Source organism: Ambystoma mexicanum, chromosome 7q, assembly GCF_040938575.1.
Source record: "Ambystoma mexicanum isolate Mex_15411 chromosome 7q, UKY_AmexF1_1, whole genome shotgun sequence".
Lineage (NCBI taxonomy): Eukaryota > Metazoa > Chordata > Amphibia > Caudata > Ambystomatidae > Ambystoma > Ambystoma mexicanum.
In genome coordinates this window covers 1,169,189,880-1,169,212,078 of record NC_090941.1, presented here as the reverse complement: position 1 = coordinate 1,169,212,078, position 22,199 = coordinate 1,169,189,880, and positions in this window count along the sequence as shown.

Genomic DNA, 22,199 nt, shown 5'->3' with positions numbered 1-22,199 from the left:
AGATGCAGTTTATTACCTGGGAGCACACTGCACATTCAGCACGTGTTTTCCCAACTCACATATATGCACTTTAATCTGATAGTCAATCACAGAAGAGGTTGAGTCCCCTTCACAAGGGCCATCCACACTGTATCTTTGCCTCTGTGAGTGATTGCATTGCCTTCTAACGAGAAGAGAAAGGGCTACTTTTAACTGAACCTGTGAATAGCCTGCAGGGAACTGCTCATAATTGCCATAGACCTCAACTCACCTGCTTTTGGTAGATGTCACCCGCCTTGCAAGCAGCTGAATCACCCGCCAAGGCCCTCACACGCCCATTCACTTCTATGGGCTCTCAAATGGTTGGGAGCTGTGAACTGCACTTAAGTGCATGCACTGGTCTCCATGCAGATGTCATTCATTTTGTCACAGGGTGTAAATGCAACACAGAAACCCTGGTGAAGCCGTTTTTTTGTTGTTAGATTTACGCTTCCGATTAAATGAATTGCAAATGCTGCACGCATTATCGCGCCAGAGGGCATATGCATCGGATGCAGGAATGCACTGCTTCATGAAGGTCAAAACCGTGCTGCGCATTGCACTGGAAGCAACGCAAAAAAATGCATGTGGAGTAAACAGCATGCATGGACCATTTTATGCATACTGCATGCATGGATCATTACATGCATGCATGGATCATTACATGCATGCTTGCTGCACAATGTTCTACGTGAATGCCAGTGAAATATGTAGCCTAAAGTATTGAGCCGGATCGGTTTTTTTTTGTTTGTTTTTTGTTTAAGTTGGAATTTGGCCGAACACTTATTGGAATCCGAAGCTTGAAGTCATATATCTCATGGGTCTGGCCTGGTGCTGCATGTGAGCATGTGCTGCAGAGCCGTGTGTCAGGCAGTGTGCTTATATAGTTGGCTACATGCTGCTTCAAAGCATGCCTCAGAGAGCAGTGTCTCAGGCTCCAGGCTTATGCTACTGTGTACATGGGGAGCAGTGTCTCAGGCTCTGGGTTTATATAGGTGTCTACATGCTGCTCCTAAACTGCCCTGGGGAGCAGTGTCTCAGGCTCTGGGTTTATATAGGTGTCTACATGCAGCTCCTAAACTGCCCTGGAGAGCAGTGTCTCAGGCTCCGGGTTTATATAGGTGTCTACATGCTGCTCCTAAACTGCCCTGGGGAGCAGTGTCTCAGGCTCCGGGTTTATATAGGTGTCTACATGCTGCTCCTAAGCTGCCCTGGGGAGCAGTGTCTCAGGCTCTGGGTTTATATAGGTGTCTACATGCTGCTCCTAAGCTGCCCTGGGGAGCAGTGTCTCAGGCTCTGGGTTTATATAGGTGTCTACATGCTGCTCCTAAGCTGCCCTGGGGAGCAGTGTCTCAGGCTCTGGGTTTATATAGGTGTCTACATGCTGCTCCTAAACTGCCCTGGGGAGCAGTGTCTCAGGCTCTGGGTTTATAGGTGTCTACATACTGCTCCTAAACTGCCCTGGGGAGCAGTGCCTCAGGCTCTGGGTTTATATAGGTGTCTACATGCTGCTCCTAAACTGCCCTGGAGAGCAGTGTCTCAGGCTCCGGGTTTATATAGGTGTCTACATGCTGCTCCTAAACTGCCCTGGGGAGCAGTGTCTCAGGCTCTGGGTTTATATAGGTGTCTACATGCTGCTCCTAAGCTGCCCTGGGGAGCAGTGTCTCAGGCTCTGGGTTTATATAGGTGTCTACATGCTGCTCCTAAGCTGCCCTGGGTGTGGCGTTGCCCCGTGAGGGAGACGCGCACGCGGCGGCGTGACGTTGCACGTCGCCGCGTGCGTCTTAAATAAACGGGGCATTCCCGGCCGCGTCAGAGCGACCGGGGAGCCCGAAGCACACAGACGTGTCTGGTCTGGACTCTGTGGGTGGAGCGGCTCACGGGCACGCATGGGGGCACCCAGAGACCCCCAACAGTGGCGACGAGTGTTGTTGGATGCCCGGGCCCGGCGGTGAGAGTACTCCCGGATAAATTTTTCTAACGACGAAACATCCGCGGATGTTTCGTCTCACGCTGTGGCCGCGGACCATACACGCGGCTGGCGGCCATTTTGCGCACGTGGCTGCGGAACTTCCGAGAGCTCCGGTTTGGAGTCGGAAGGTGATCCGAGCCCAATTTTTGGATTTGCTGACTGCGGGCAGCTTAACCTGCAGGCCCATGCCTGTATTTTGATGTTTTGGCCAGTTTTCGGTCTGTAACGTCGTGTGGTAGCTGGAAGATGGACTGAGGTGGCTGGGCCTTCTCAGCCCACTCCATTTCGGAAGCTAAATTTTTGGAACACTTGGTTCAAGGACCTTCTTCAACCCCTTCATCATCACGTGGGTGGTGGAATACCAGCTCCCGAGATCCATGGTGGGACGAGACGCCTCAAGGTAGCTTCTTTAACCCTTTCATCATCACAAGGGTGGTGGCAGTGTGGGGAGAGGTACAAGTTGCGGCCCTCAGGACTAGGACGAGGGTGCCTGTGCGCTTGAGCCTATGAGCGATTTCGGCGCCCTGGAGGGTGCGACTGCCGCAACCTCGGAGGATTCGCAGGACGGAGACCTGGCAGATCTATTCCACCAAAATCCCCTACAGCCAAACCCACAACCTGCGACGTCTGGGCTGCCTACACCCACGGTTGGTGCTGCTCTTCCCCCGAACCAACCACCGCCCCTGGCCATGGCCCAAGCCAGGGCGCAAGCGGCCCTGCAGCCCATTCCGGAGTTTGATGCCACGGGTCCTCCGTCCAGCCTGGGCCCCCGATGGAGAAGATGGATCGGAAGGCTGGACATGTACTTTCGGGCCGCCCAGGTGACGGACAATGATAGCAGGGTGGCTACGATGCTATATTCGGCCGGAGCAGCCGTACAGGAGATATTTGAGTCGCTGACTCCGACGGACAACTCCTATGACCAAGCAAAGGCCGTCCTCCTCGCACACTTCATCCCCCTTGCCAACGTGGATTATGAGAGGTTCGTCATGTTGTCGGCCAGACAAAAGGAGGATGAAACTCTCGACACCTTCTATGGCCGCCTGCGCCGCCTCTCCCAAGGGTGTGCGTGGGGGGATGCGGAGGACATGATGAGGACCATGCTAATCCAGGCATGTTCATCTGGCAAGCTGAGGCGACAGGTCCTGAGAGAACCCGGACTCACCCTGCCCCGAATCCTGGAGCTCGGGCGGTGCCATGAGGTGGCGGAGGCCCGTGCCAACAAGATGGAGGCCGGATCCCGCGCAGCGAGGCCGGAAGAGGTGTGCGCTGTCTGGCGAGGCGGCAGGGGAGTGCGAAGGCCCGGTGGGGCCCCCAGAGACAGAGCTGGTAAGCCAGTGGAGTCATGCCAGAAGTGCGGCTATGACCTCCCCCACTCGTCTGAGTGCATGGCAATAGGGAAAATCTGTGGACGCTGTGGGGTGCCTGACCACTTCTCGAGGGTGTGCAGGGCGACCCTGCCTGTACTGATTCCGAGAGGACAACCTCGTCTGTGGACTCCTCGCCAGAACCGCCCGCCCAACGTAGCTCAGGTGGAACAGTCAGAAGAGGAGACGCCGGCGGAAGAAGCGGATGTGGAGGATGAGGAGAACATCTTCTTCGTCTCCAGCATGGAAGTCCTCAAGGGGAGGAGCAGAAGACAGCCGAGATGCGTCGTGGAGGTGAACTGCTCGCCGGTCCCGGTCGACACGGGGGCCTCGGTCAACGTAATGGCGAGAGGACACTATGCGGCGCTCAACCCACCACCGAGGCTGGCGACGCCGAGAGCTCGCATCTTTGCTTTTGGCGGGCGTGAGCCCCTGCCACTGGACGGTGCGTTCGTCGCGAAGGTGGAGCATGACGGGTCGAAGATCAGAGCCCGCTTCTACGTGACCCCGGTGAGCAGCAACACCTTGTTGAGTTGTGCAGCAGCGGAGGCTCTTGGCATAGTGAGCTTCGCGTACTCAGTCTATTTAGAGGACATCAACGATCTGCTAGACAAGTACGCTGACATCTTCAAGGGGATTGGGAGAATGTATGGTGACCCCGTGAGGCTCCACATTGATGAGTCGGTGCAGCCTGTGGCTCTGAAACACAGGCGGATCCCGTTCCATCTACGGGACCAGGTGGACAAGGAACTAGACAACCTGGTGAACCTGGACATAATCGAAAAAGTGGAGGGCACCACTCCATGGGTGTCCCCTATTGTAGTGGCGAGGAAACCAAAACAGCCGGACTCCATCCGGATCTGTGTGGACATGAGGTTGCCCAACAAGGCCATCAGGAGGGAACGACACCTGACCCCGACCATCGATGACATCATTGCTGAAGTACAGGGGGCCCGGTTCTTCTCTAAGCTGGACCTACGAGCTGGATACCACCAAGTTGTCCTCCACCCAGAATCCCGATATATCACAACCTTCACGACCCACAGAGGGCTCTATCGATACAAGCGGCTGAGTTTCGGAGTGTCGTCGGCAGCTGAGGTATTTCAGAACTTAATCCGAGGCGCCCTCGCCGACCTGGAAGGCGTCCTAAATATTAGTGACGACATTCTGGTCTTTGCAAGAACTGAACCTGACCATCTGAAACGCCTGGCCAAGACCCTCGAGAGGCTGCAGTCGCTGGGACTCACTCTCCACAAGGACAAGTGTGAGTTCCTCCGCCCGACCATTGAATTCTTTGGGTTCATCTTCAAGGAGGGCGGTGTGTCTCCGGACCCCAGGAAGGTCCAGGACATTAAGACCGCGCACCCCCCTGAGTCGGCATCAGATGTGCGGAGCTTCCTGGGCATGGTAACATACTGTGGGCGCTTCATCAGGAATCTCGCCTCGAGGTCGGAGCCTCTGAGGGCCCTGACGAAAAAGGATACCACCTGGCAGTGGGGCCCGTTGGAACAATCGGCGTTTGAAGACATCAAAGGCGCCCTGACAGCAGATGATACCGTGGCGTTTTTTTGACCCCGCCCTGGAGTCCGAGATTGTGGTGGACGCCAGCCCGTTTGGTCTCGGTGCTGTGCTTACTCAGGTGGGCCAAGATGGAGGAAGAAGACCAGTGGCATATGCCAGCAAAGCCCTCTCCGAGACTGAACAGAGATACTCACAGATTGAACGCGAGGCCCTGGCTGTCTTATGGGGCTGTCGGCACTTTCGGCTTTATGTGCTGGGGAGACCCGTGACGGTGGTAACGGACCACAAGCCGCTGCTTCCGATCATGGCCGGATCATCTTCAAAGCCACCGGCCAGGATCGAGAGGTGGATGTTGGCCCTTCTGGAGTACAGCGTCACCCTGATCTACCGACCGGGTGCTAACAATGCCGCTGACTACCTGTCCAGGCACCCGGTGGGCGGTGGAGGACCAGGGCAAGACTCGTGCGCGGAGGAAGCTGACGACCACGTCAGGATGGTGGTGGAGGGCGCCACCCCCAACGCAATGCCGCTACCCGAACTGGAGAGTGCTGCGGCCAACGACGAGTGCTTCCGCATCTTGAGGAGCTCGATGCGGTCGGGGTCCTGGAAGTCCGTGCTGGAGTTGGTGGCAGGGCGCACTCAAGAAGCTAAAGTGACCCTCGAGCAACTCTGGAAGGTAAAGGACGAGCTGTCCTTCACGGAATCGGGCCTGCTGCTGCGGGGCGACCGCCTGGTGGTGCCGGGCTCCAAGGTCCATGAAGTCATCAACCTGGCACACCAGGGACACCAAGGGGCCGCCAAGACGAAGGCGAGACTGAGGCTGAAGGTGTGGTTTCCCGAGCTAGAAAAAAAAGTGGACGACTTCGTAGCGGCCTGTGTGTGGTGCCAAGCAGCCTCCCCAATCCAGCGGGAGCCTGAAATCGAAGTAATGCCACGAGGGACCCGGCCGTGGGAGGTCGTACATGCGGATTTCGGATCCACGGCCGTAGGCACCCACTTCCTGGCCATTGTGGATGAATACTCCCGATACCCCGAGGTGGAATTCGTCGAGTCGGTGGCATTTGAGCATGTGGTGGGTGCTGTGGAGAAAATATTTGCCACCCATGGGTTTCCCGTGACTCTGTGCTCGGACAATGGGTCCCCATTCCAGAGCGCTCGGTTCTCGGAATTTCTGGAGAGTTGTGGAGTGACGCACCGGAAGGTGTCCCCGCTGTGGCCCTGTGCGAACGGGGATGCGGAGAGGCTGATGAGGACCTTGAATAAAACATTTCGGATAGCCCAGGGACAGGGCCAGCCCCTCCAGCGGGCGCTGTACCAGTTTTTGAGAGTGTACCGTACCACCCCACACGCCTCGACGGGGGTGGCCCCGGCGGAAGTCCTATTCCGAAGGTGTCCCCGAGGTCTCCTCCCGGAGGTACAGGAAAAAGAGCCCGGCGTAATTGATGACCAGCGGGTGGAAGCGGAGCGACAGGCAAGGACACATCAAGAGAACATCCGGCGGGGTCTTCGTCCGCAGCGGCTGGAACCGGGCGACGAAGCGCTGATCAGGAATCGGCATCCCCACAGGAAGCTCTCGCTCCCATATGAACCTGAGCCGCTGGACGTGGTGGCAGTAAAAGGATCGATGGTAACGGCCTCGGACGGGAAGTCGGCTGTCACTCGGAATGTGAGTTTCTTTAAGAAACTGGGGGACTCTCGAGCTGAGCTCCCGCCTGACACGGATGAAAATACCCTCCCGGATGAAGATACCCCCCGGGGGGAACCCGTGGGGTCGCCGGAGCGAGGCACTGGAGCAGCTGGAAATCCGGCGGCGGAGGTAGGCGGGAGGTACCCCCAGAGGGCTGGGCGAGGGAGACCTGCCTATCTCGGAGACTATGTGCTGGGACCTATTGATTGTGTTCCGGAGTAAGGGGACCCGGGAGGCTGCTATTAAAGGGGCATGGGCTCTGAGTTTGTAATTGTTATGTTGTGTGCAGTGCTATATTTGAAAGTGTTTCTTGTTGTTGTTCCTCCCGGAAAAAGGAGGAGTGTGGCGTTGCCCCGCGAGGGAGACGCGCACGCGGCGGCGTGACGTTGCACGTCGCCGCGTGCGTCTTAAATAAACGGGGCGTTCCCGGCCGCGTCAGAGCGACCGGGGAGCCCGAAGCACACAGACGTGTCTGGTCTGGACTCTGTGGGTGGAGGGGCTCACGGGCACGCATGGGGGGCACCCAGAGACCCCCAACACTGGGGAGCAGTGTCTCAGGCTCTGGGTTTATATAGGTGTCTACATGCTGCTCCTAAGCTGCCCTGGGGAGCAGTGTCTCAGGCTCTGGGTTTATATAGGTGTCTACATGCAGCTCCTAAACTGCCCTGGAGAGCAGTGTCTCAGGCTCCGGGTTTATATAGGTGTCTACATGCTGCTCCTAAGCTGCCCTGGGGAGCAGTGTCTCAGGCTCTGGGTTTATATAGGTGTCTACATGCTGCTCCTAAGCTGCCCTGGGGAGCAGTGTCTCAGGCTCTGGGTTTATATAGGTGTCTACATGCTGCTCCTAAGCTGCCCTGGGGAGCAGTGTCTCAGGCTCTGGGTTTATATAGGTGTCTACATGCTGCTCCTAAGCTGCCCTGGGGAGCAGTGTCTCAGGCTCTGGGTTTATATAGGTGTCTACATGCTGCTCCTAAACTGCCCTGGGGAGCAGTGTCTCAGGCTCTGGGTTTATATAGGTGTGTACATGCTGCTCCTAAACTGCCCTGGGGATCAGTGCCTCAGGCTCTGGGTTTATATAGGTGTCGCCATGCTGCTCCTAAACTGCCCTGGAGAGCAGTGCCTCAGGCTCCGGGTTTATATAGGTGTCTACATGCTGCTCCTAAACTGCTGCTCCTAAACTGCCCTGGAGAGCAGTGTCTCAGGCTCCGGGTTTATATAGGTGTCTACAGCGCTGATGGACTACTACTCGGTGTGTGGCCAACAAGTGTACTTGCACCTCCCAACTTCCTGAAGGGGCTATTATTCACTAGCTACGCTACACTCAGCCCTGTTAGTAGTCCCAGAAGAACACCTGAAAGGAGTTAACCTGCTTGATAATAGCGGAAACCATTAATAGCCCATTTTATAGCCAGTGCTTCCAATTACACAGTTGCATAGCTTTTCACGAGCAAACAACTTTCAGCTTGTCTATACGACTGTATGTTCTTGGTCATCATGCCACTGGGACAGGACAGCCCCAGGTCCAATCCTGGTTGAAGTCCGGCATTTTCAAAACTGACTCATCACAAATAATCTTTTTTAGACCCTTAAAGATGTTTTGGTCTTGGTGTGTCCAGACACGTTTGCTAGGCTAGTTGCTTTTTAACTGTCAGGCTTGCGTAAGGTTGAAATAATGGGAATGAATCTATGATAAAATCCAGCCAGACCTAGAAAGGCCTGAAGTTCACCAACTATGTTTATGGGCCGTGATGTCATTTATGGCTCATGATGTCATTGAGAGAAGCCTCAGTGATTAAGGGATAGGGTCTTAAGGCCTTGTGTTTATGGACCTTGATGTCATTTATGGATCATGATGTCATCGAGAGAAGCCGCAGTGAATAAGGCATAGAGTCTTAAGGCCTTATGTTTATGGAACTTGATGTCATTTATGGCTCATGATGTCACTGAGAGAAGCTGCAGTGAATAAGGCATAGGGTTTTACGGCCTTGTGTTTATGGACCTTGATGTCATGTATCGCTCATGATGTCATTGAGAGAAGCCTTATGGATCATGATGTCATTGAGAGAATCCTCAGTGAATAAGGCATAGGGTCTTAAGGCCTTATGTTTATGGACCGTGATGTCATTTATGGATCATGATGTCATTGAGAGAAGCCTCAGTGAATACAGCATAGCGTCTTAAGGCCTTGTGTTTATGGACCGTGATGTCATTTATAGATCATGATGTCATTGAGAGAAGCCTCAGTGAATAAGGCATAGGGTGTTAAGACCTTATGTTCATGGGCCGTGATGTCATTTATGGATCATGATGTCATTGAGAGAAGCCTCAGTGAGTAAGGCATAGGGTCTTAAGGCCTTGTGTTCATGGACCTTGATGTCATTTATGGATCATGATGTCATTGAGAGAAGCATCAGTGAGTAAGGCATAGGGTCTTAAGGCCTTGTGTTTATGGACCTTGATGTCTTTTATGGATCATGACGTCATTGAGAGAAGCCTCAGTGAGTAAGGCATAGGGTCTTAAGGCCTTGTGTTTATGGACCGTGATGTCATTTATGGACCATGATGTCATTGAGAGAAGCCTCGGTGAATAAGGCTAGGGTCTTAAGGCCTTATGTTTATGGGCCGTGATGTCATTTATGGACCATGTTGTCATTGAGCGAAGCGTCAGTGAATAAGGCATAGGGTCTTAAGGCGTGATCTGTGTTTATGGACCTTGATGTCTTTTATGGATCATGATGTCATTGAGAGAACCCTCAGTGAGTAAGGCATAGAGTCTTAAGGCCTTGTGTTTATAGACCGTGATGTCATTTATGGACCATGTTGTTATTGAGCGAAGCCTCGGTGAATAAGGCTAGGGTCTTAAGGCCTTATGTTTATGGGCCGTGATGTCATTTATGGACCATGTTGTCATTGAGCGAAGCCTCTGTGAATAAGGCTAGGGTCTTAAGGCCTTATGTTTATGGGCCTTGATGTCATTTATGGACCATGTTGTCATTGAGCGAAGCCTCAGTGAATAAGGCATAGGGTCTTAAGGCCTTGTGTTTATGGACCTTGATGTCTTTTATGGATCATGATGTCATTGAGAGAACCCTCAGTGAGTAAGGCATAGGGTCTTAAGGCCTTGTGTTTATGGACCGTGATGTCATTTATGGATCATGATGTCATTGAGAGAACCCTCAGTGAGTAAGGCATAGGGTCTTAAGGCCTTGTGTTTATGGACCGTGATGTCATTTATGGACCATGTTGTCATTGAGCGAAGCCTCAGTGAATAAGGCATAGGGTCTTAAGGCCTTATGTTTATGGGCCGTGATGTCATTTATGGCTCATGATGTCATTGAGCGAAGCTTCAGTGAATAAGGCATAGGGTCTTAAGGCCTTATGTTTATGGACCGTGATGTCATTTATGGATCATGATGTCATTGAGAGAAGCCTCAGTGAATTAGGCATAGGGTCTTAAGGCCTTATGTTTATGGACCGTGATGTCATTTATGGCTCATTATGTCATTGAGAGAAGCCTCAGTGAGTAAGGCATAGGGTTTTAAGGCCTTATGTTTATGGGCCTTGATGTCATTTATGGATCATGATGTCATTGAGAGAAGCCTCAGTGAATAAGGCATAGCGTGTTAAGGCCTTATGTTTATGGCCCGTGATGTCATTTATGGCTCATGATGTCATTGAGAGAAGCCTCAGTGAATAAGGCATAGGGTCTTAAGGCCTTATGTTTATGGACCGTGATGTCATTTATGGATCATGATATCATTGAGAGAAACCTCAGTGAATAAGGCATAGGGTCTTAAGGAGTTGTGTTTATGGCCCGTGATGTCTTTTATGGCTCATGATGTCATTGAGAGAAGCCTCAGTGAATAAGGCATAGGGTCTTAAGGCCTTGTGTTTATGGACCGTGATGTCATTTATGGATCATGATGTCATTGAGAGAAGCCTCAGTGAATAAGGCATAGGGTCTTAAGGCCTTGTTTTATGGACCTTGATGTCATTTATGGCTCATGATGTCATTGAGAGAAGCCTCAGTGAATAAGGCATAGCGTCTTAAGGCCTTGTGTTTATGGACCGTGATGTCATTTATGGATCATGATGTCATTGAGAGAAGCCTCAGTGAATAAGGCATAGGGTCTTAAGGCCTTGTTTTATGGACCTTGATGTCATTTATGGATCATGATGTCATCGAGAGAAGCTGCAGTGAATAAGGCATAGCGTCTTAAGGCCTTGTGTTTATGGACTGTGATGTCTTTTATGGCTCATGATGTCATTGAGAGAAGCCTCAGTGAATAAGGCATAGGATCTTAAGGCCTTGTGTTTATGGACTTTGATGTCATTTATGGCTCATGATGTCATTGAGAGAAGCCTCAGTGTATAAGGCATAGCGTCTTAAGGCCTTGTGTTTATGGACCGTGATGTCATTTATGGCTCATGATGTCATTGAGAGAAGCCTCAGTGATTAAGGGATAGGGTCTTAAGGCTTTGTGTTTATGGACCTTGATGTCATTTATGGATCATGATGTCATCGAGAGAAGCCGCAGTGAATAAGGCATAGAGTCTTAAGGCCTTATGTTTATGGAACTTGATGTCATTTATATCTCATGATGTCACTGAGAGAAGCTGCAGTGAATAAGGCAAAGGGTCTTACGGCCTTGTGTTTATGGACCTTGATGTCATGTATCGCTCATGATGTCATTGAGAGAAGCCTTATGGATCATGATGTCATTGAGAAAATCCTCAGTGAATAAGGCATAGGGTCTTAAGGCCTTATGTTTATGGACCGTGATGTCATTTATGGATCATGATGTCATTGAGAGAAGCCTCAGTGAATAAAGCATAGCGTCTTAACGCCTTGTGTTTATGGACCGTGATGTCATTTATGGATCATGATGTCATTGAGAGAAGCCTCAGTGAATAAGACATAGGGTCCTAAGGCCTTGTGTTTATGGGCAGTGATGTCATTTATGGATCATGATGTCATTGAGAGAAGCCTCAGTGAATAAGGCATAGGGTGTTAAGGCCTTATGTTCATGGGCCGTGATGTCATTTATGGATCATGATGTCATTGAGAGAAGCCTCAGTGAGTAAGGCATAGGGTCTTAAGGCCTTGTGTTCATGGACCTTGATGTCATTTATGGATCATGATGTCATTGAGAGAAGCATCAGTGAGTAAGGCATAGGGTCTTAAGGCCTTGTGTTTATGGACCTTGATGTCTTTTATGGATCATGACGTCATTGAGAGAAGCCTCAGTGAGTAAGGCATAGGGTCTTAAGGCCTTGTGTTTATGGACCGTGATGTCATTTATGGACCATGATGTCATTGAGAGAAGCCTAGGTGAATAAGGCTAGGGTCTTAAGGCCTTATGTTTATGGGCCGTGATGTCATTTATGGCTCATGTTGTCATTGAGCGAAGCCTCAGTGAATAAGGCATAGGGTCTTAAGGCCTTATGTTTATGGGCCGTAATGTCATTTATGGCTCATGATGTCATTGAGCAAAGCTTCAGTGAATAAGGCATAGGGTCTTAAGGCCTTATGTTTATGGACCGTGATGTCATTTATGGATCATGATGTCATTGAGAGAAGCCTCAGTGAATAAGGCATAGGGTCTTAAGGCCTTATGTTTATGGGCCGTGATGTCATTTATGGCTCATGATGTCATTGATAGAAGCCTCAGTGAATAAGGCATAGCGTCTTAAGGCTTTATGTTTATGGACCTTGATGTCATTTATGGATCATTATGTCATTGAGAGAAGCCTCAGTGAGTAAGTGATAGGGTTTTAAGGCCTTATGTTTATGGGCCTTGATGTAATTTATGGATCATCATGTCATTGAGAGAAGCCTCAGTGAATAAGGCATAGCGTGGTAAGGCCTTATGTTTATGGCCCGTGATGTCATTTATGGCTCATGATGTCATTGAGAGAAGCCTCAGTGAATAAGGCATAGGGTCTTAAGGCCTTATGTTTGTGGACCGTGATGTCATTTATGGATCATGATATCATTGAGAGAAGCCTCAGTGAATAAGGCATAGGGTCTTAAGGCCTTAAGTTTATGGAACTTGATGTCATTTATGGATCATGATGTCATTGAGAGAAACCTCAGTGAATAAGGCATAGGGTCTTAAGGCCTTGTGTTTATGGGCCGTGATGTCATTTATGGCTCATGATGCCATTGAGAGAAGCCTCAATGAATAAGGCATAGGGTCTTAAGGCCTTATGTTCATGGTCCATGATGTCATTTATGGCTCATGATGTCATTGAGAGAAGCCTCAGTGAATAAGGCATAGGGGCTTAAGGCCTTATGTTTATGGACCGTGATGTCATTTATGGATCATGATATCATTGAGAGAAGCCTCAGTGAATAAGGCATAGGGTCTTAAGGCCTTATGTTTATGGAACTTGATGTCATTTATGTATCATGATGTCATTGAGAGAAACCTCAGTGAATAAGGCATAGGGTCTTAAGGCCTTGTGTTTATGGGCCGTGATGTCATTCATGGCTCATGATGCTATTGAGAGAAGCCTCAATGAATAAGGCATAGGGTCTTAAGGCCTTATGTTCATAGTCTGTGATGTAATTTATGGATCATGATGTCATTGAGAGAAGCCTCAGTGAATAAGGCATAGGGTCTTAAGGCCTTATGTTCATGGGCCGTGATGTCATTTATGGCTCATGATGTCGTTGAGAGAAGTCTCAGTGAATAAGGCATAGCGTCTTAAGGCTTTATGTTTATGGACTGTGATGTCATTTATGGCTCATGATGTCATTGAGAGAAGCCTCAGTGAATAAGGCATAGCGTCTTAATGCCTTATATTCATGGGTTGTGATGTCATTTATGGATCATGATGTCATTGAGAGAAGCCTCAGTGAATAAGGCATAGCGTCTTAAGGCCTTATGTTCATGGTCCTTGTTGTCATTTATGGCTCATGATGTCATTGAGAGAAGCCTCAGTGAATAAGGCATAGGGTCTTAAGGCCTTATGTTTGTGGACCGTGATGTCATTTATGGCTCATGATGTCATTGAGAGAAGCCTCAGTGAATAAGGCATAGCGTTTTAAGGCTTTATGTTTATGGACCTTGATGTCATTTATGGATCATTATGTCATTGAGAGAAGCCTCAGTGAATAAGGCATAGTGTCTTAAGGCTTTATGTTTATGGGCCGTGATGTCATTTATGGCTCATGATGTCATTGAGAGAAGCCTCAGTGAATAAGGCATAGGGTCTTAAGCCCTTATGTTTATGGACCGTGATGTCATTTATGGCTCATGATGTCATTGAGAGAAGCCTCAGTGAATAAGGCATAGGCTCTTAAGGCCTTATGTTCATGGACCGTGATGTCATTAATGGATCATAATGTCATTTATAGAAGCCTCAGTGAATAAGGCATAGGGTCTTAACGCCTTATGTTTATGGACTGTGATGTCATTTATGGATCATGATGTCATTGAGAGAAGCCTCAGTGAATAAGGCATAGGATCTTAAGGCCTTATGTTTATGGACCGCAATGTAATTTATGGATCATGATGTCATTGAGAGAAGCCTCAGTGAATAAGGCATAGGGTCTTAAGGCTTTATGTTTATGGACTGTGATGTCATTTATGGCTCATGATGTCATTGAGAGAAGCCTCAGTGAATAAGGCATAGCGTCTTAATGCCTTATATTCATGGGTTGTGATGTCATTTATGGATCATGATGTCATTGAGAGAAGCCTCAGTGAATAAGGCATAGCGTCTTAAGGCCTTATGTTTATGGACCGTGATGTCATTTATGGCTCATTATGTCATTGAGAGAAGCCTCAGTGAGTAAGGCATAGGGTTTTAAGGCCTTATGTTTATGGGCCTTGATGTCATTTATGGATCATCATGTCATTGAGAGAAGCCTCAGTGAATAAGGCATAGCGTGTTAAGGCCTTATGTTTATGGACCGTGATGTCATTTATGGATCATGATAACATTGAGAGAAACCTCAGTGAATAAGGCATAGGGTCTTAAGGAGTTGTGTTTATGGCCCGTGATGTCTTTTATGGCTCATGATGTCATTGAGAGAAGCCTCAGTGAATAAGGCATAGGGTCTTAAGGCCTTGTGTTTATGGACCGTGATGTCATTTATGGATCATGATGTCATTGAGAGAAGCCTCAGTGAATAAGGCATAGGGTCTTAAGGCCTTGTTTTATGGACCTTGATATCATTTATGGCTCATGATGTCATTGAGAGAAGCCTCAGTGAATAAGGCATAGCGTCTTAAGGCCTTGTGTTTATGGACCGTGATGTCATTTATGGATCATGATGTCATTGAGAGAAGCCTCAGTGAATAAGGCATCGGGTCTTAAGGCCTTGTTTTATGGACCTTGATGTCATTTATGGATCATGATGTCATCGAGAGAAGCTGCAGTGAATAAGGCATAGCGTCTTAAGGCCTTATGTTTATGGACTGTGATGTCTTTTATGGCTCATGATGTCATTGAGAGAAGCCTCAGTGAATAAGGCATAGGATCTTAAGGCCTTGTGTTTATGGACTTTGATGTCATTTATGGCTCATGATGTCATTGAGAGAAGCCTCAGTGTATAAGGCATAGCGTCTTAAGGCCTTGTGTTTATGGACCGTGATGTCATTTATGGCTCATGATGTCATTGAGAGAAGCCTCAGTGATTAAGGGATAGGGTCTTAAGGCCTTGTGTTTATGGACCTTGATGTCATTTATGGATCATGATGTCATCGAGAGAAGCCGCAGTGAATAAGGCATAGAGTCTTAAGGCCGTATGTTTATGGAACTTGATGTCATTTATATCTCATGATGTCACTGAGAGAAGCTGCAGTGAATAAGGCATATGGTCTTACGGCCTTGTGTTTATGGACCTTGATGTCATGTATCGTTCATGATGTCATTGAGAGAAGCCTTATGGATCATGATGTCATTGAGAAAATCCTCAGTGAATAAGGCATAGGGTCTTAAGGCCTTATGTTTATGGACCGTGATGTCATTTATGGATCATGATGTCATTGAGAGAAGCCTCAGTGAATAAAGCATAGTGTCTTAACGCCTTGTGTTTATGGACCGTGATGTCATTTATGGATCATGATGTCATTGAGAGAAGCCTCAGTGAATAAGACATAGGGTCCTAAGGCCTTGTGTTTATGGGCAGTGATGTCATTTATGGATCATGATGTCATTGAGAGAAGCCTCAGTGAATAAGGCATAGGGTGTTAAGGCCTTATGTTCATGGGCCGTGATGTCATTTATGGATCATGATGTCATTGAGAGAAGCCTCAGTGAGTAAGGCATAGGGTCTTAAGGCCTTGTGTTCATGGACCTTGATGTCATTTATGGATCATGATGTCATTGAGAGAAGCATCAGTGAGTAAGGCATAGGGTCTTAAGGCCTTGTGTTTATGGACCTTGATGTCTTTTATGGATCATGACGTCATTGAGAGAAGCCTCAGTGAGTAAGGCATAGGGTCTTAAGGCCTTGTGTTTATGGACCGTGATGTCATTTATGGACCATGATGTCATTGAGAGAAGCCTCGGTGAATAAGGCTAGGGTCTTAAGGCCTTATGTTTATGGGCCGTGATGTCATTTATGGCTCATGTTGTCATTGAGCGAAGCCTCAGTGAATAAGGCATAGGGTCTTAAGGCCTTATGTTTATGGGCCGTAATGTCATTTATGGCTCATGATGTCATTGAGCAAAGCTTCAGTGAATAAGGCATAGGGTCTTAAGGCCTTATGTTTATGGACCGTGATGTCATTTATGGATCATGATGTCATTGAGAGAAGCCTCAGTGAATAAGGCATAGGGTCTTAAGGCCTTATGTTTATGGACCGTGATGTCATTTATGGCTCATGATGTCATTGAGAGAAGCCTCAGTGAATAAGGCATAGCGTCTTAAGGCTTTATGTTTATGGACCTTGATGTCATTTATGGATCATTATGTCATTGAGAGAAGCCTCAGTGAGTAAGGGATAGGGTTTTAAGGCCTTATGTTTATGGGCCTTGATGTAATTTATGGATCATCATGTCATTGAGAGAAGCCTCAGTGAATAAGGCATAGCGTGTTAAGGCCTTATGTTTATGGCCCGTGATGTCATTTATGGCTCATGATGTCATTGAGAGAAGCCTCAGTGAATAAGGCATAGGGTCTTAAGGCCTTATGTTCATGGGCCGTGATGTCATTTATGGCTCATGATGTCGTTGAGAGAAGCCTCAGTGAATAAGGCATAGCGTCTTAAGGCTTTATGTTTATGGACTGTGGTGTCATTTATGGCTCATGATGTCATTGAGAGAAGCCTCAGTGAATAAGGCATAGCGTCTTAATGCCTTATATTCATGGGTTGTGATGTCATTTATGGATCATGATGTCATTGAGAGAAGCCTCAGTGAATAAGGCATAGCGTCTTAAGGCCTTATGTTCATGGTCCTTGTTGTCATTTATGGATCATGATGTCATTGAGAGAAGCCTCAGTGAATAAGGCATAGCGTTTTAAGGCTTTATGTTTATGGACCTTGATGTCATTTATGGATCATTATGTCATTGAGAGAAGCCTCAGTGAATAAGGCATAGTGTCTTAAGGCTTTATGTTTATGGGCCGTGATGTCATTTATGGCTCATGATGTCATTGAGAGAAGCCTCAGTGAATAAGGCATAGGGTCTTAAGCCCTTATGTTTATGGACCGTGATGTCATTTATGGCTCATGATGTCATTGAGAGAAGCCTCAGTGAATAAGGCATAGTGTCTTAAGGCTTTATGTTTATGGGCCGTGATGTCATTTATGGCTCATGATGTCATTGAGAGAAGCCTCAGTGAATAAGGCATAGGGTCTTAAGCCCTTATGTTTATGGACCGTGATGTCATTTATGGCTCATGATGTCATTGAGAGAAGCCTCAGTGAGTAAGGCATAGGCTCTTAAGGCCTTATGTTCATGGACCGTGATGTCATTTATGGATCATAATGTCATTTATAGAAGCCTCAGTGAATAAGGCATAGGGTCTTAACGCCTTATGTTTATGGACTGTGATGTCATTTATGGATCATGATGTCATTGAGAGAAGCCTCAGTGAATAAGGCATAGGGTCTTAAGGCCTTATGTTTATGGACCGCGATGTAATTTATGGATCATGATGTCATTGAGAGAAGCCTCAGTGAATAAGGCATAGGGTCTTAAGGCCTTGTCCATAATTCGTTGTTAGGTGGCAGGGCCTCTTAGTAGGCTGAAGCAAAGGAATATAAAGTAATATAAACCCTGGGTGGTCTTATCTTTATCGGTGGGATTTAGGGGTGCCTGCCAATGGCCCTTCATCAAGTCCAAGGCAAGGCGGAAATGAACTTAGTTTTCCTCAGACTTTTGATTAATTTGTCGATTCTGGGCATTGGCTATTTATCAAAGAGTGAGGTGGAAATTAGTCTTCTGAGTAAAATGCAGTATCTCCTTGAATTATCTGTCATGGCGACAAGGGGCCTCATCACTAGTCTGGCGGTAATCGACACAATTAGCGCAGAGCGGATATAGCGTTACCGTGGGGTCATGCAGCAGAATTAGCACTGCATCACAACCTGGTGTGAATTTGCCCCCGACTCTGGAATGTAACGCTATTAGCGCCCGGCGGTAACTTTGTGGAAATAAGGTCTACCACTGAGAAAGCGGCACTAGTGCTACCGCTGAAACAGGGTGATTGCCCGCTGTGAGGAACTTTATGGCAGTCACCAATGACAGACCACTGGGCAGCGCAGGACAGCCAACTGGAATAACATCTGCCAAAAGGTGACAGCAGTTTCAAGCGTACCCTGTGATGGAGAGGACTGCCGCAAGCGGTGGAATGACCTGACAGTCCGGGTGTGGGGACTGCTTTCCCAACACCGCCGGAAGTTCCTGGCGACTGGAAATGCAGCACCGTTCTGCACCTCGAAGGGATAGACAGAGTTGACAGTGAGGAGGCAGATTCCACTAGCCAGGAGGCATGAGGTGAGTGAACCTCCCGCTCAAACACAAATCCATGCACAAATGACAGCTCAGCATAAGATGCCCCAGTGTACAGTGACACAAGTCAGCAGACCCTGAAGCAGGGCATGCCAACAGGGCAGAGTGACAGGGTGGCACATCAGCCACCCTACACAGCATCCATGGAGTAGGGCACCAAGGGAAACCCTGATGATCACAGCAGTGGGAAGGGCAGGCAAGTGCACCAAACAAATGCCATGCACGCCACACCCCTACTGACACACCCTGAGGTGCATGAGCATGTATTTTGCAGGTGGAAGGGTGTCCCTAATTACGCTCACACTGGATGAAATGCACCCCTCTGGGGGAATAAGGCCAAGAGTCTATCGTGTAAGGATAACAAGTTTTAATCTTACAAAAATGAGGATGGTAGCAAAGGACTCTGCTGCCTGAACGGTCTTCTCCTGCCCCTCTTCCGTTTCTTCCTGCCAGAGTAATGCCAGACAGGGGTTTATATAGTCCTTTATTGCTGTAGTTGCGTCACTGGATATGGACCATAGTTTCATCCCAAACTGTCCTTCTTCCATAAAAGGGATGCTCCCAAGCCTTCTTTTCTTCATTGTCAGTGTTTTTTTGGTCAGGACATGCTGCTTTACATTTTGCTTCCTTATTCAGAAACACACTGCAGCCCTGCAGACTTTTACAAAACTTGAGGCCTAGCACCAGGAAAATTAAACATTTTAATAAATACCTTTCATTCATTCTGTCCATATTTCACTCCTCCTGCTAATGGTATCTGGACCCTGTAGTCTCATCCACACCTTATTTCCACAATCTGTCCCATTCTGCATTTTGTCGCACAGAACATGTAAATCCCATTTTTAGACCCTTGACGGACAGTATACAGCTGGTGAGTCACTTTATGTACTGCCAGTACTAGCCTTAGTGACAAAACACTGCGTAAGTGCCTGTAGTCCATTTCTAGCGCAGGCCACATTCCTTCTGGGATGGAGCACTAAGATTTTAGAATGACTAGGATCTGACATCACAAATCTATCCAGCTAATAGTTAATTGTGCCTTATATTTAAACATTAACTGCTTTCTTTAGTGCCTGCCCATGTCTGTGTATGTGCTTATATTTGCATGAGAGAGCCTTCCCAGTGCCCCTCCTCCCCCCTAGTCCATTATAGTGCCTAAAAGAGCTCTTGCCTAACTCTAAAGTGCTTGGGGTGCAGGAAGACCCAAGTTCCTTCCCAACATTCCCTCTTTCGTTACTTCTACACTAATTAACTCATCCCCACCCGACATATTAACAACCCCAAAAATATTAGTTTGAGTATCACTGTTTATTGTATGCAAGGTGTTTTAGAGTCCCTAATTGATACCATCATCTTTGCACTACTAGGAACTACATTGACACAACATTGGAGACCCAATTGGCACGTGCAGAAGAGGACTAAGAAGAACATGATAATAGGCACCAGTATTTCTATTGCTGCCCCCAGCCATGATGGGACCCAATCAAAGGCAAGCGATAACCAATCCGTGTTCTGAACTCCACCTACCTTCTTCATTTGAACACCTAGATTGTGCACTGCCTCCATGATGTGGGATAGTGACCCATTCCTAGCATCCTCCGTGGTACAAAAGTCCAGCACCTGCTTCCCAACTTTTTACACACTCCTCCTTCTATGGCTGTTAATAGATCCAGCATGTAGCGATTTTGCATTGTCATGAGTATTAACGCACGGAGCACTACTTTGATGGTGTTGAACCCATTTTCTGTATCATTAGCGAGCTGGACTAGCTCCCATCCGACAATCTGTACTCTCTTGGTATTAGCAGTTTGATCTCTTCTTTCTTCTCAGCTGTTGAAATCGTTTTTTTTTCTGGCATGATATGAAATTCTTGTTTGATCTGCAAGTCTTTTTCTGCTTCTTTAGGTGCTGGAGTGGCTGTTGGCACCTTGACAGGCATTTCTTTTCCCTTCAGGTGATCTTCCGGGATTAATAGTAGTACTGAGTGCAGGGGGGCCAGTGAACACTTGCCCCTCCAGGATGATGGGTGGTGCAAGTAGGTTTTTCGGCCACAAACCCAGTAGTAATCCATCACCGCTGTCGTACCTTATGTTATAGCAGGGATCACAACAGTGTGGTTGCACTGTGTGTTTGCGCCAACAGGAACTGTTCCATCATTGCTAAAACACAGTTCATAGTCCATGTCTCTATGTATTTGCACTGGTTTCTCCATTGTTTCAATCCATATAAGCCTTGTGATGTATTGCGACCATATTTGGGCACACATATTCTCTACTTGGGCTATTGTTTCTTTGCTGTACTCGATAAGTCCATCTGCCGGACACTTCACTGTGATGCCCTGCCATTTATTGTTGACATGTAACTGACCTCCCAAGGAAAAATATGGTGCTGTAGACACTTGATGTATTTTGTACTTCCATTGCATAGACCTGGGTCTAAATCAATTCTCCTCAACTGCACGCTGTGTGCCTGGAATGTGTTTTTTATCCTACATAGTGCAAGATGTCCCAGACATTGTGCCTCTGTAATTGGGACTGGATGTGGAAATAAAACCTTAGGAACCCCTGACACATGCAGGATACGTGCACACACATAACAGTTTTCATTGATCACATAACTTCCCGCAGTACCAATATCAGAGTAACAATGATTCTGAGTACTGGATATCAGAAATGGCATCAAAGCCCAACCCCTTATATGAATCATACGTCATTTGTACTTCCCGTTCTATTTGTCTAAGAAACTTTGTCGGGGACACCTGAAAAAGTGAGACATTGTTCCTGATTAGGAGTATGGGGGTACGGTAACAATGGTGCCAGTAAGGCACTGGCACCATTGCAACAGCACCGCCATACTCCGAGTTGTGCTCGCGGGTGCTTGACAGCCTGCCAGGTGTGACCTCGTGTGCTATGTGGCACCCGCGAGCACAACTCGCGGATGCACCGGCACCGGTGTGAACAGTGCTGGTGCATCCACACTCCCCATTCCCATTCAGCCATATGGGGCTGAATGGGGATGGGGAGTGCGTTATTACCGACACCCGCGAATGGGCAATTACTGGGTCTGCCGAACTCGGCATGACCCGGTAATTGTCCATTCGCGGGTGCCGGTCACGGATGCGAGGTTGGAGGTAGCCTTGCCGGTAAAACTGGCAAGGTGACCTCCAACCTCGTAATGAGGCCCATTTTTTTATTCTTTTTTTATCATAGACATATTCATACTAACATTATCCTTTATATGTAACGGTCCATCCTCTCACCTTTATATGGAAACCCTTTGCTTCTCCAAGCAGCGAGTTGGTGGCAGATCTTTCTTCAGCAGGGGCCTCCCTCTGGAACAGCCTTCCTGCCTCTCTGAAACTTGAGGAGAACCATCTCCGGTTCCGGAAGCACCTCAAACCCTTCCTCTTTGCGTCTGCTTTCTCTCCTCCTCTCCCCTGCTAATCTCCTGGCTGTATCTGAAACTGCACTGGTTACCTGGCCACACTCTGATCTCGGGCCCAGGTGCCCCCACCAGTTGCACACCTGTACTGCCTCCCTGGCAACCTTTGCACTCAGGGACTGTTTCTATCCCTACTGCCCCTACTAGCACTTGACACCTGATCTCTGTACTTTTATTTATTTATTTATTGTCTTATTTACTCTACTGTCATCCTATGTA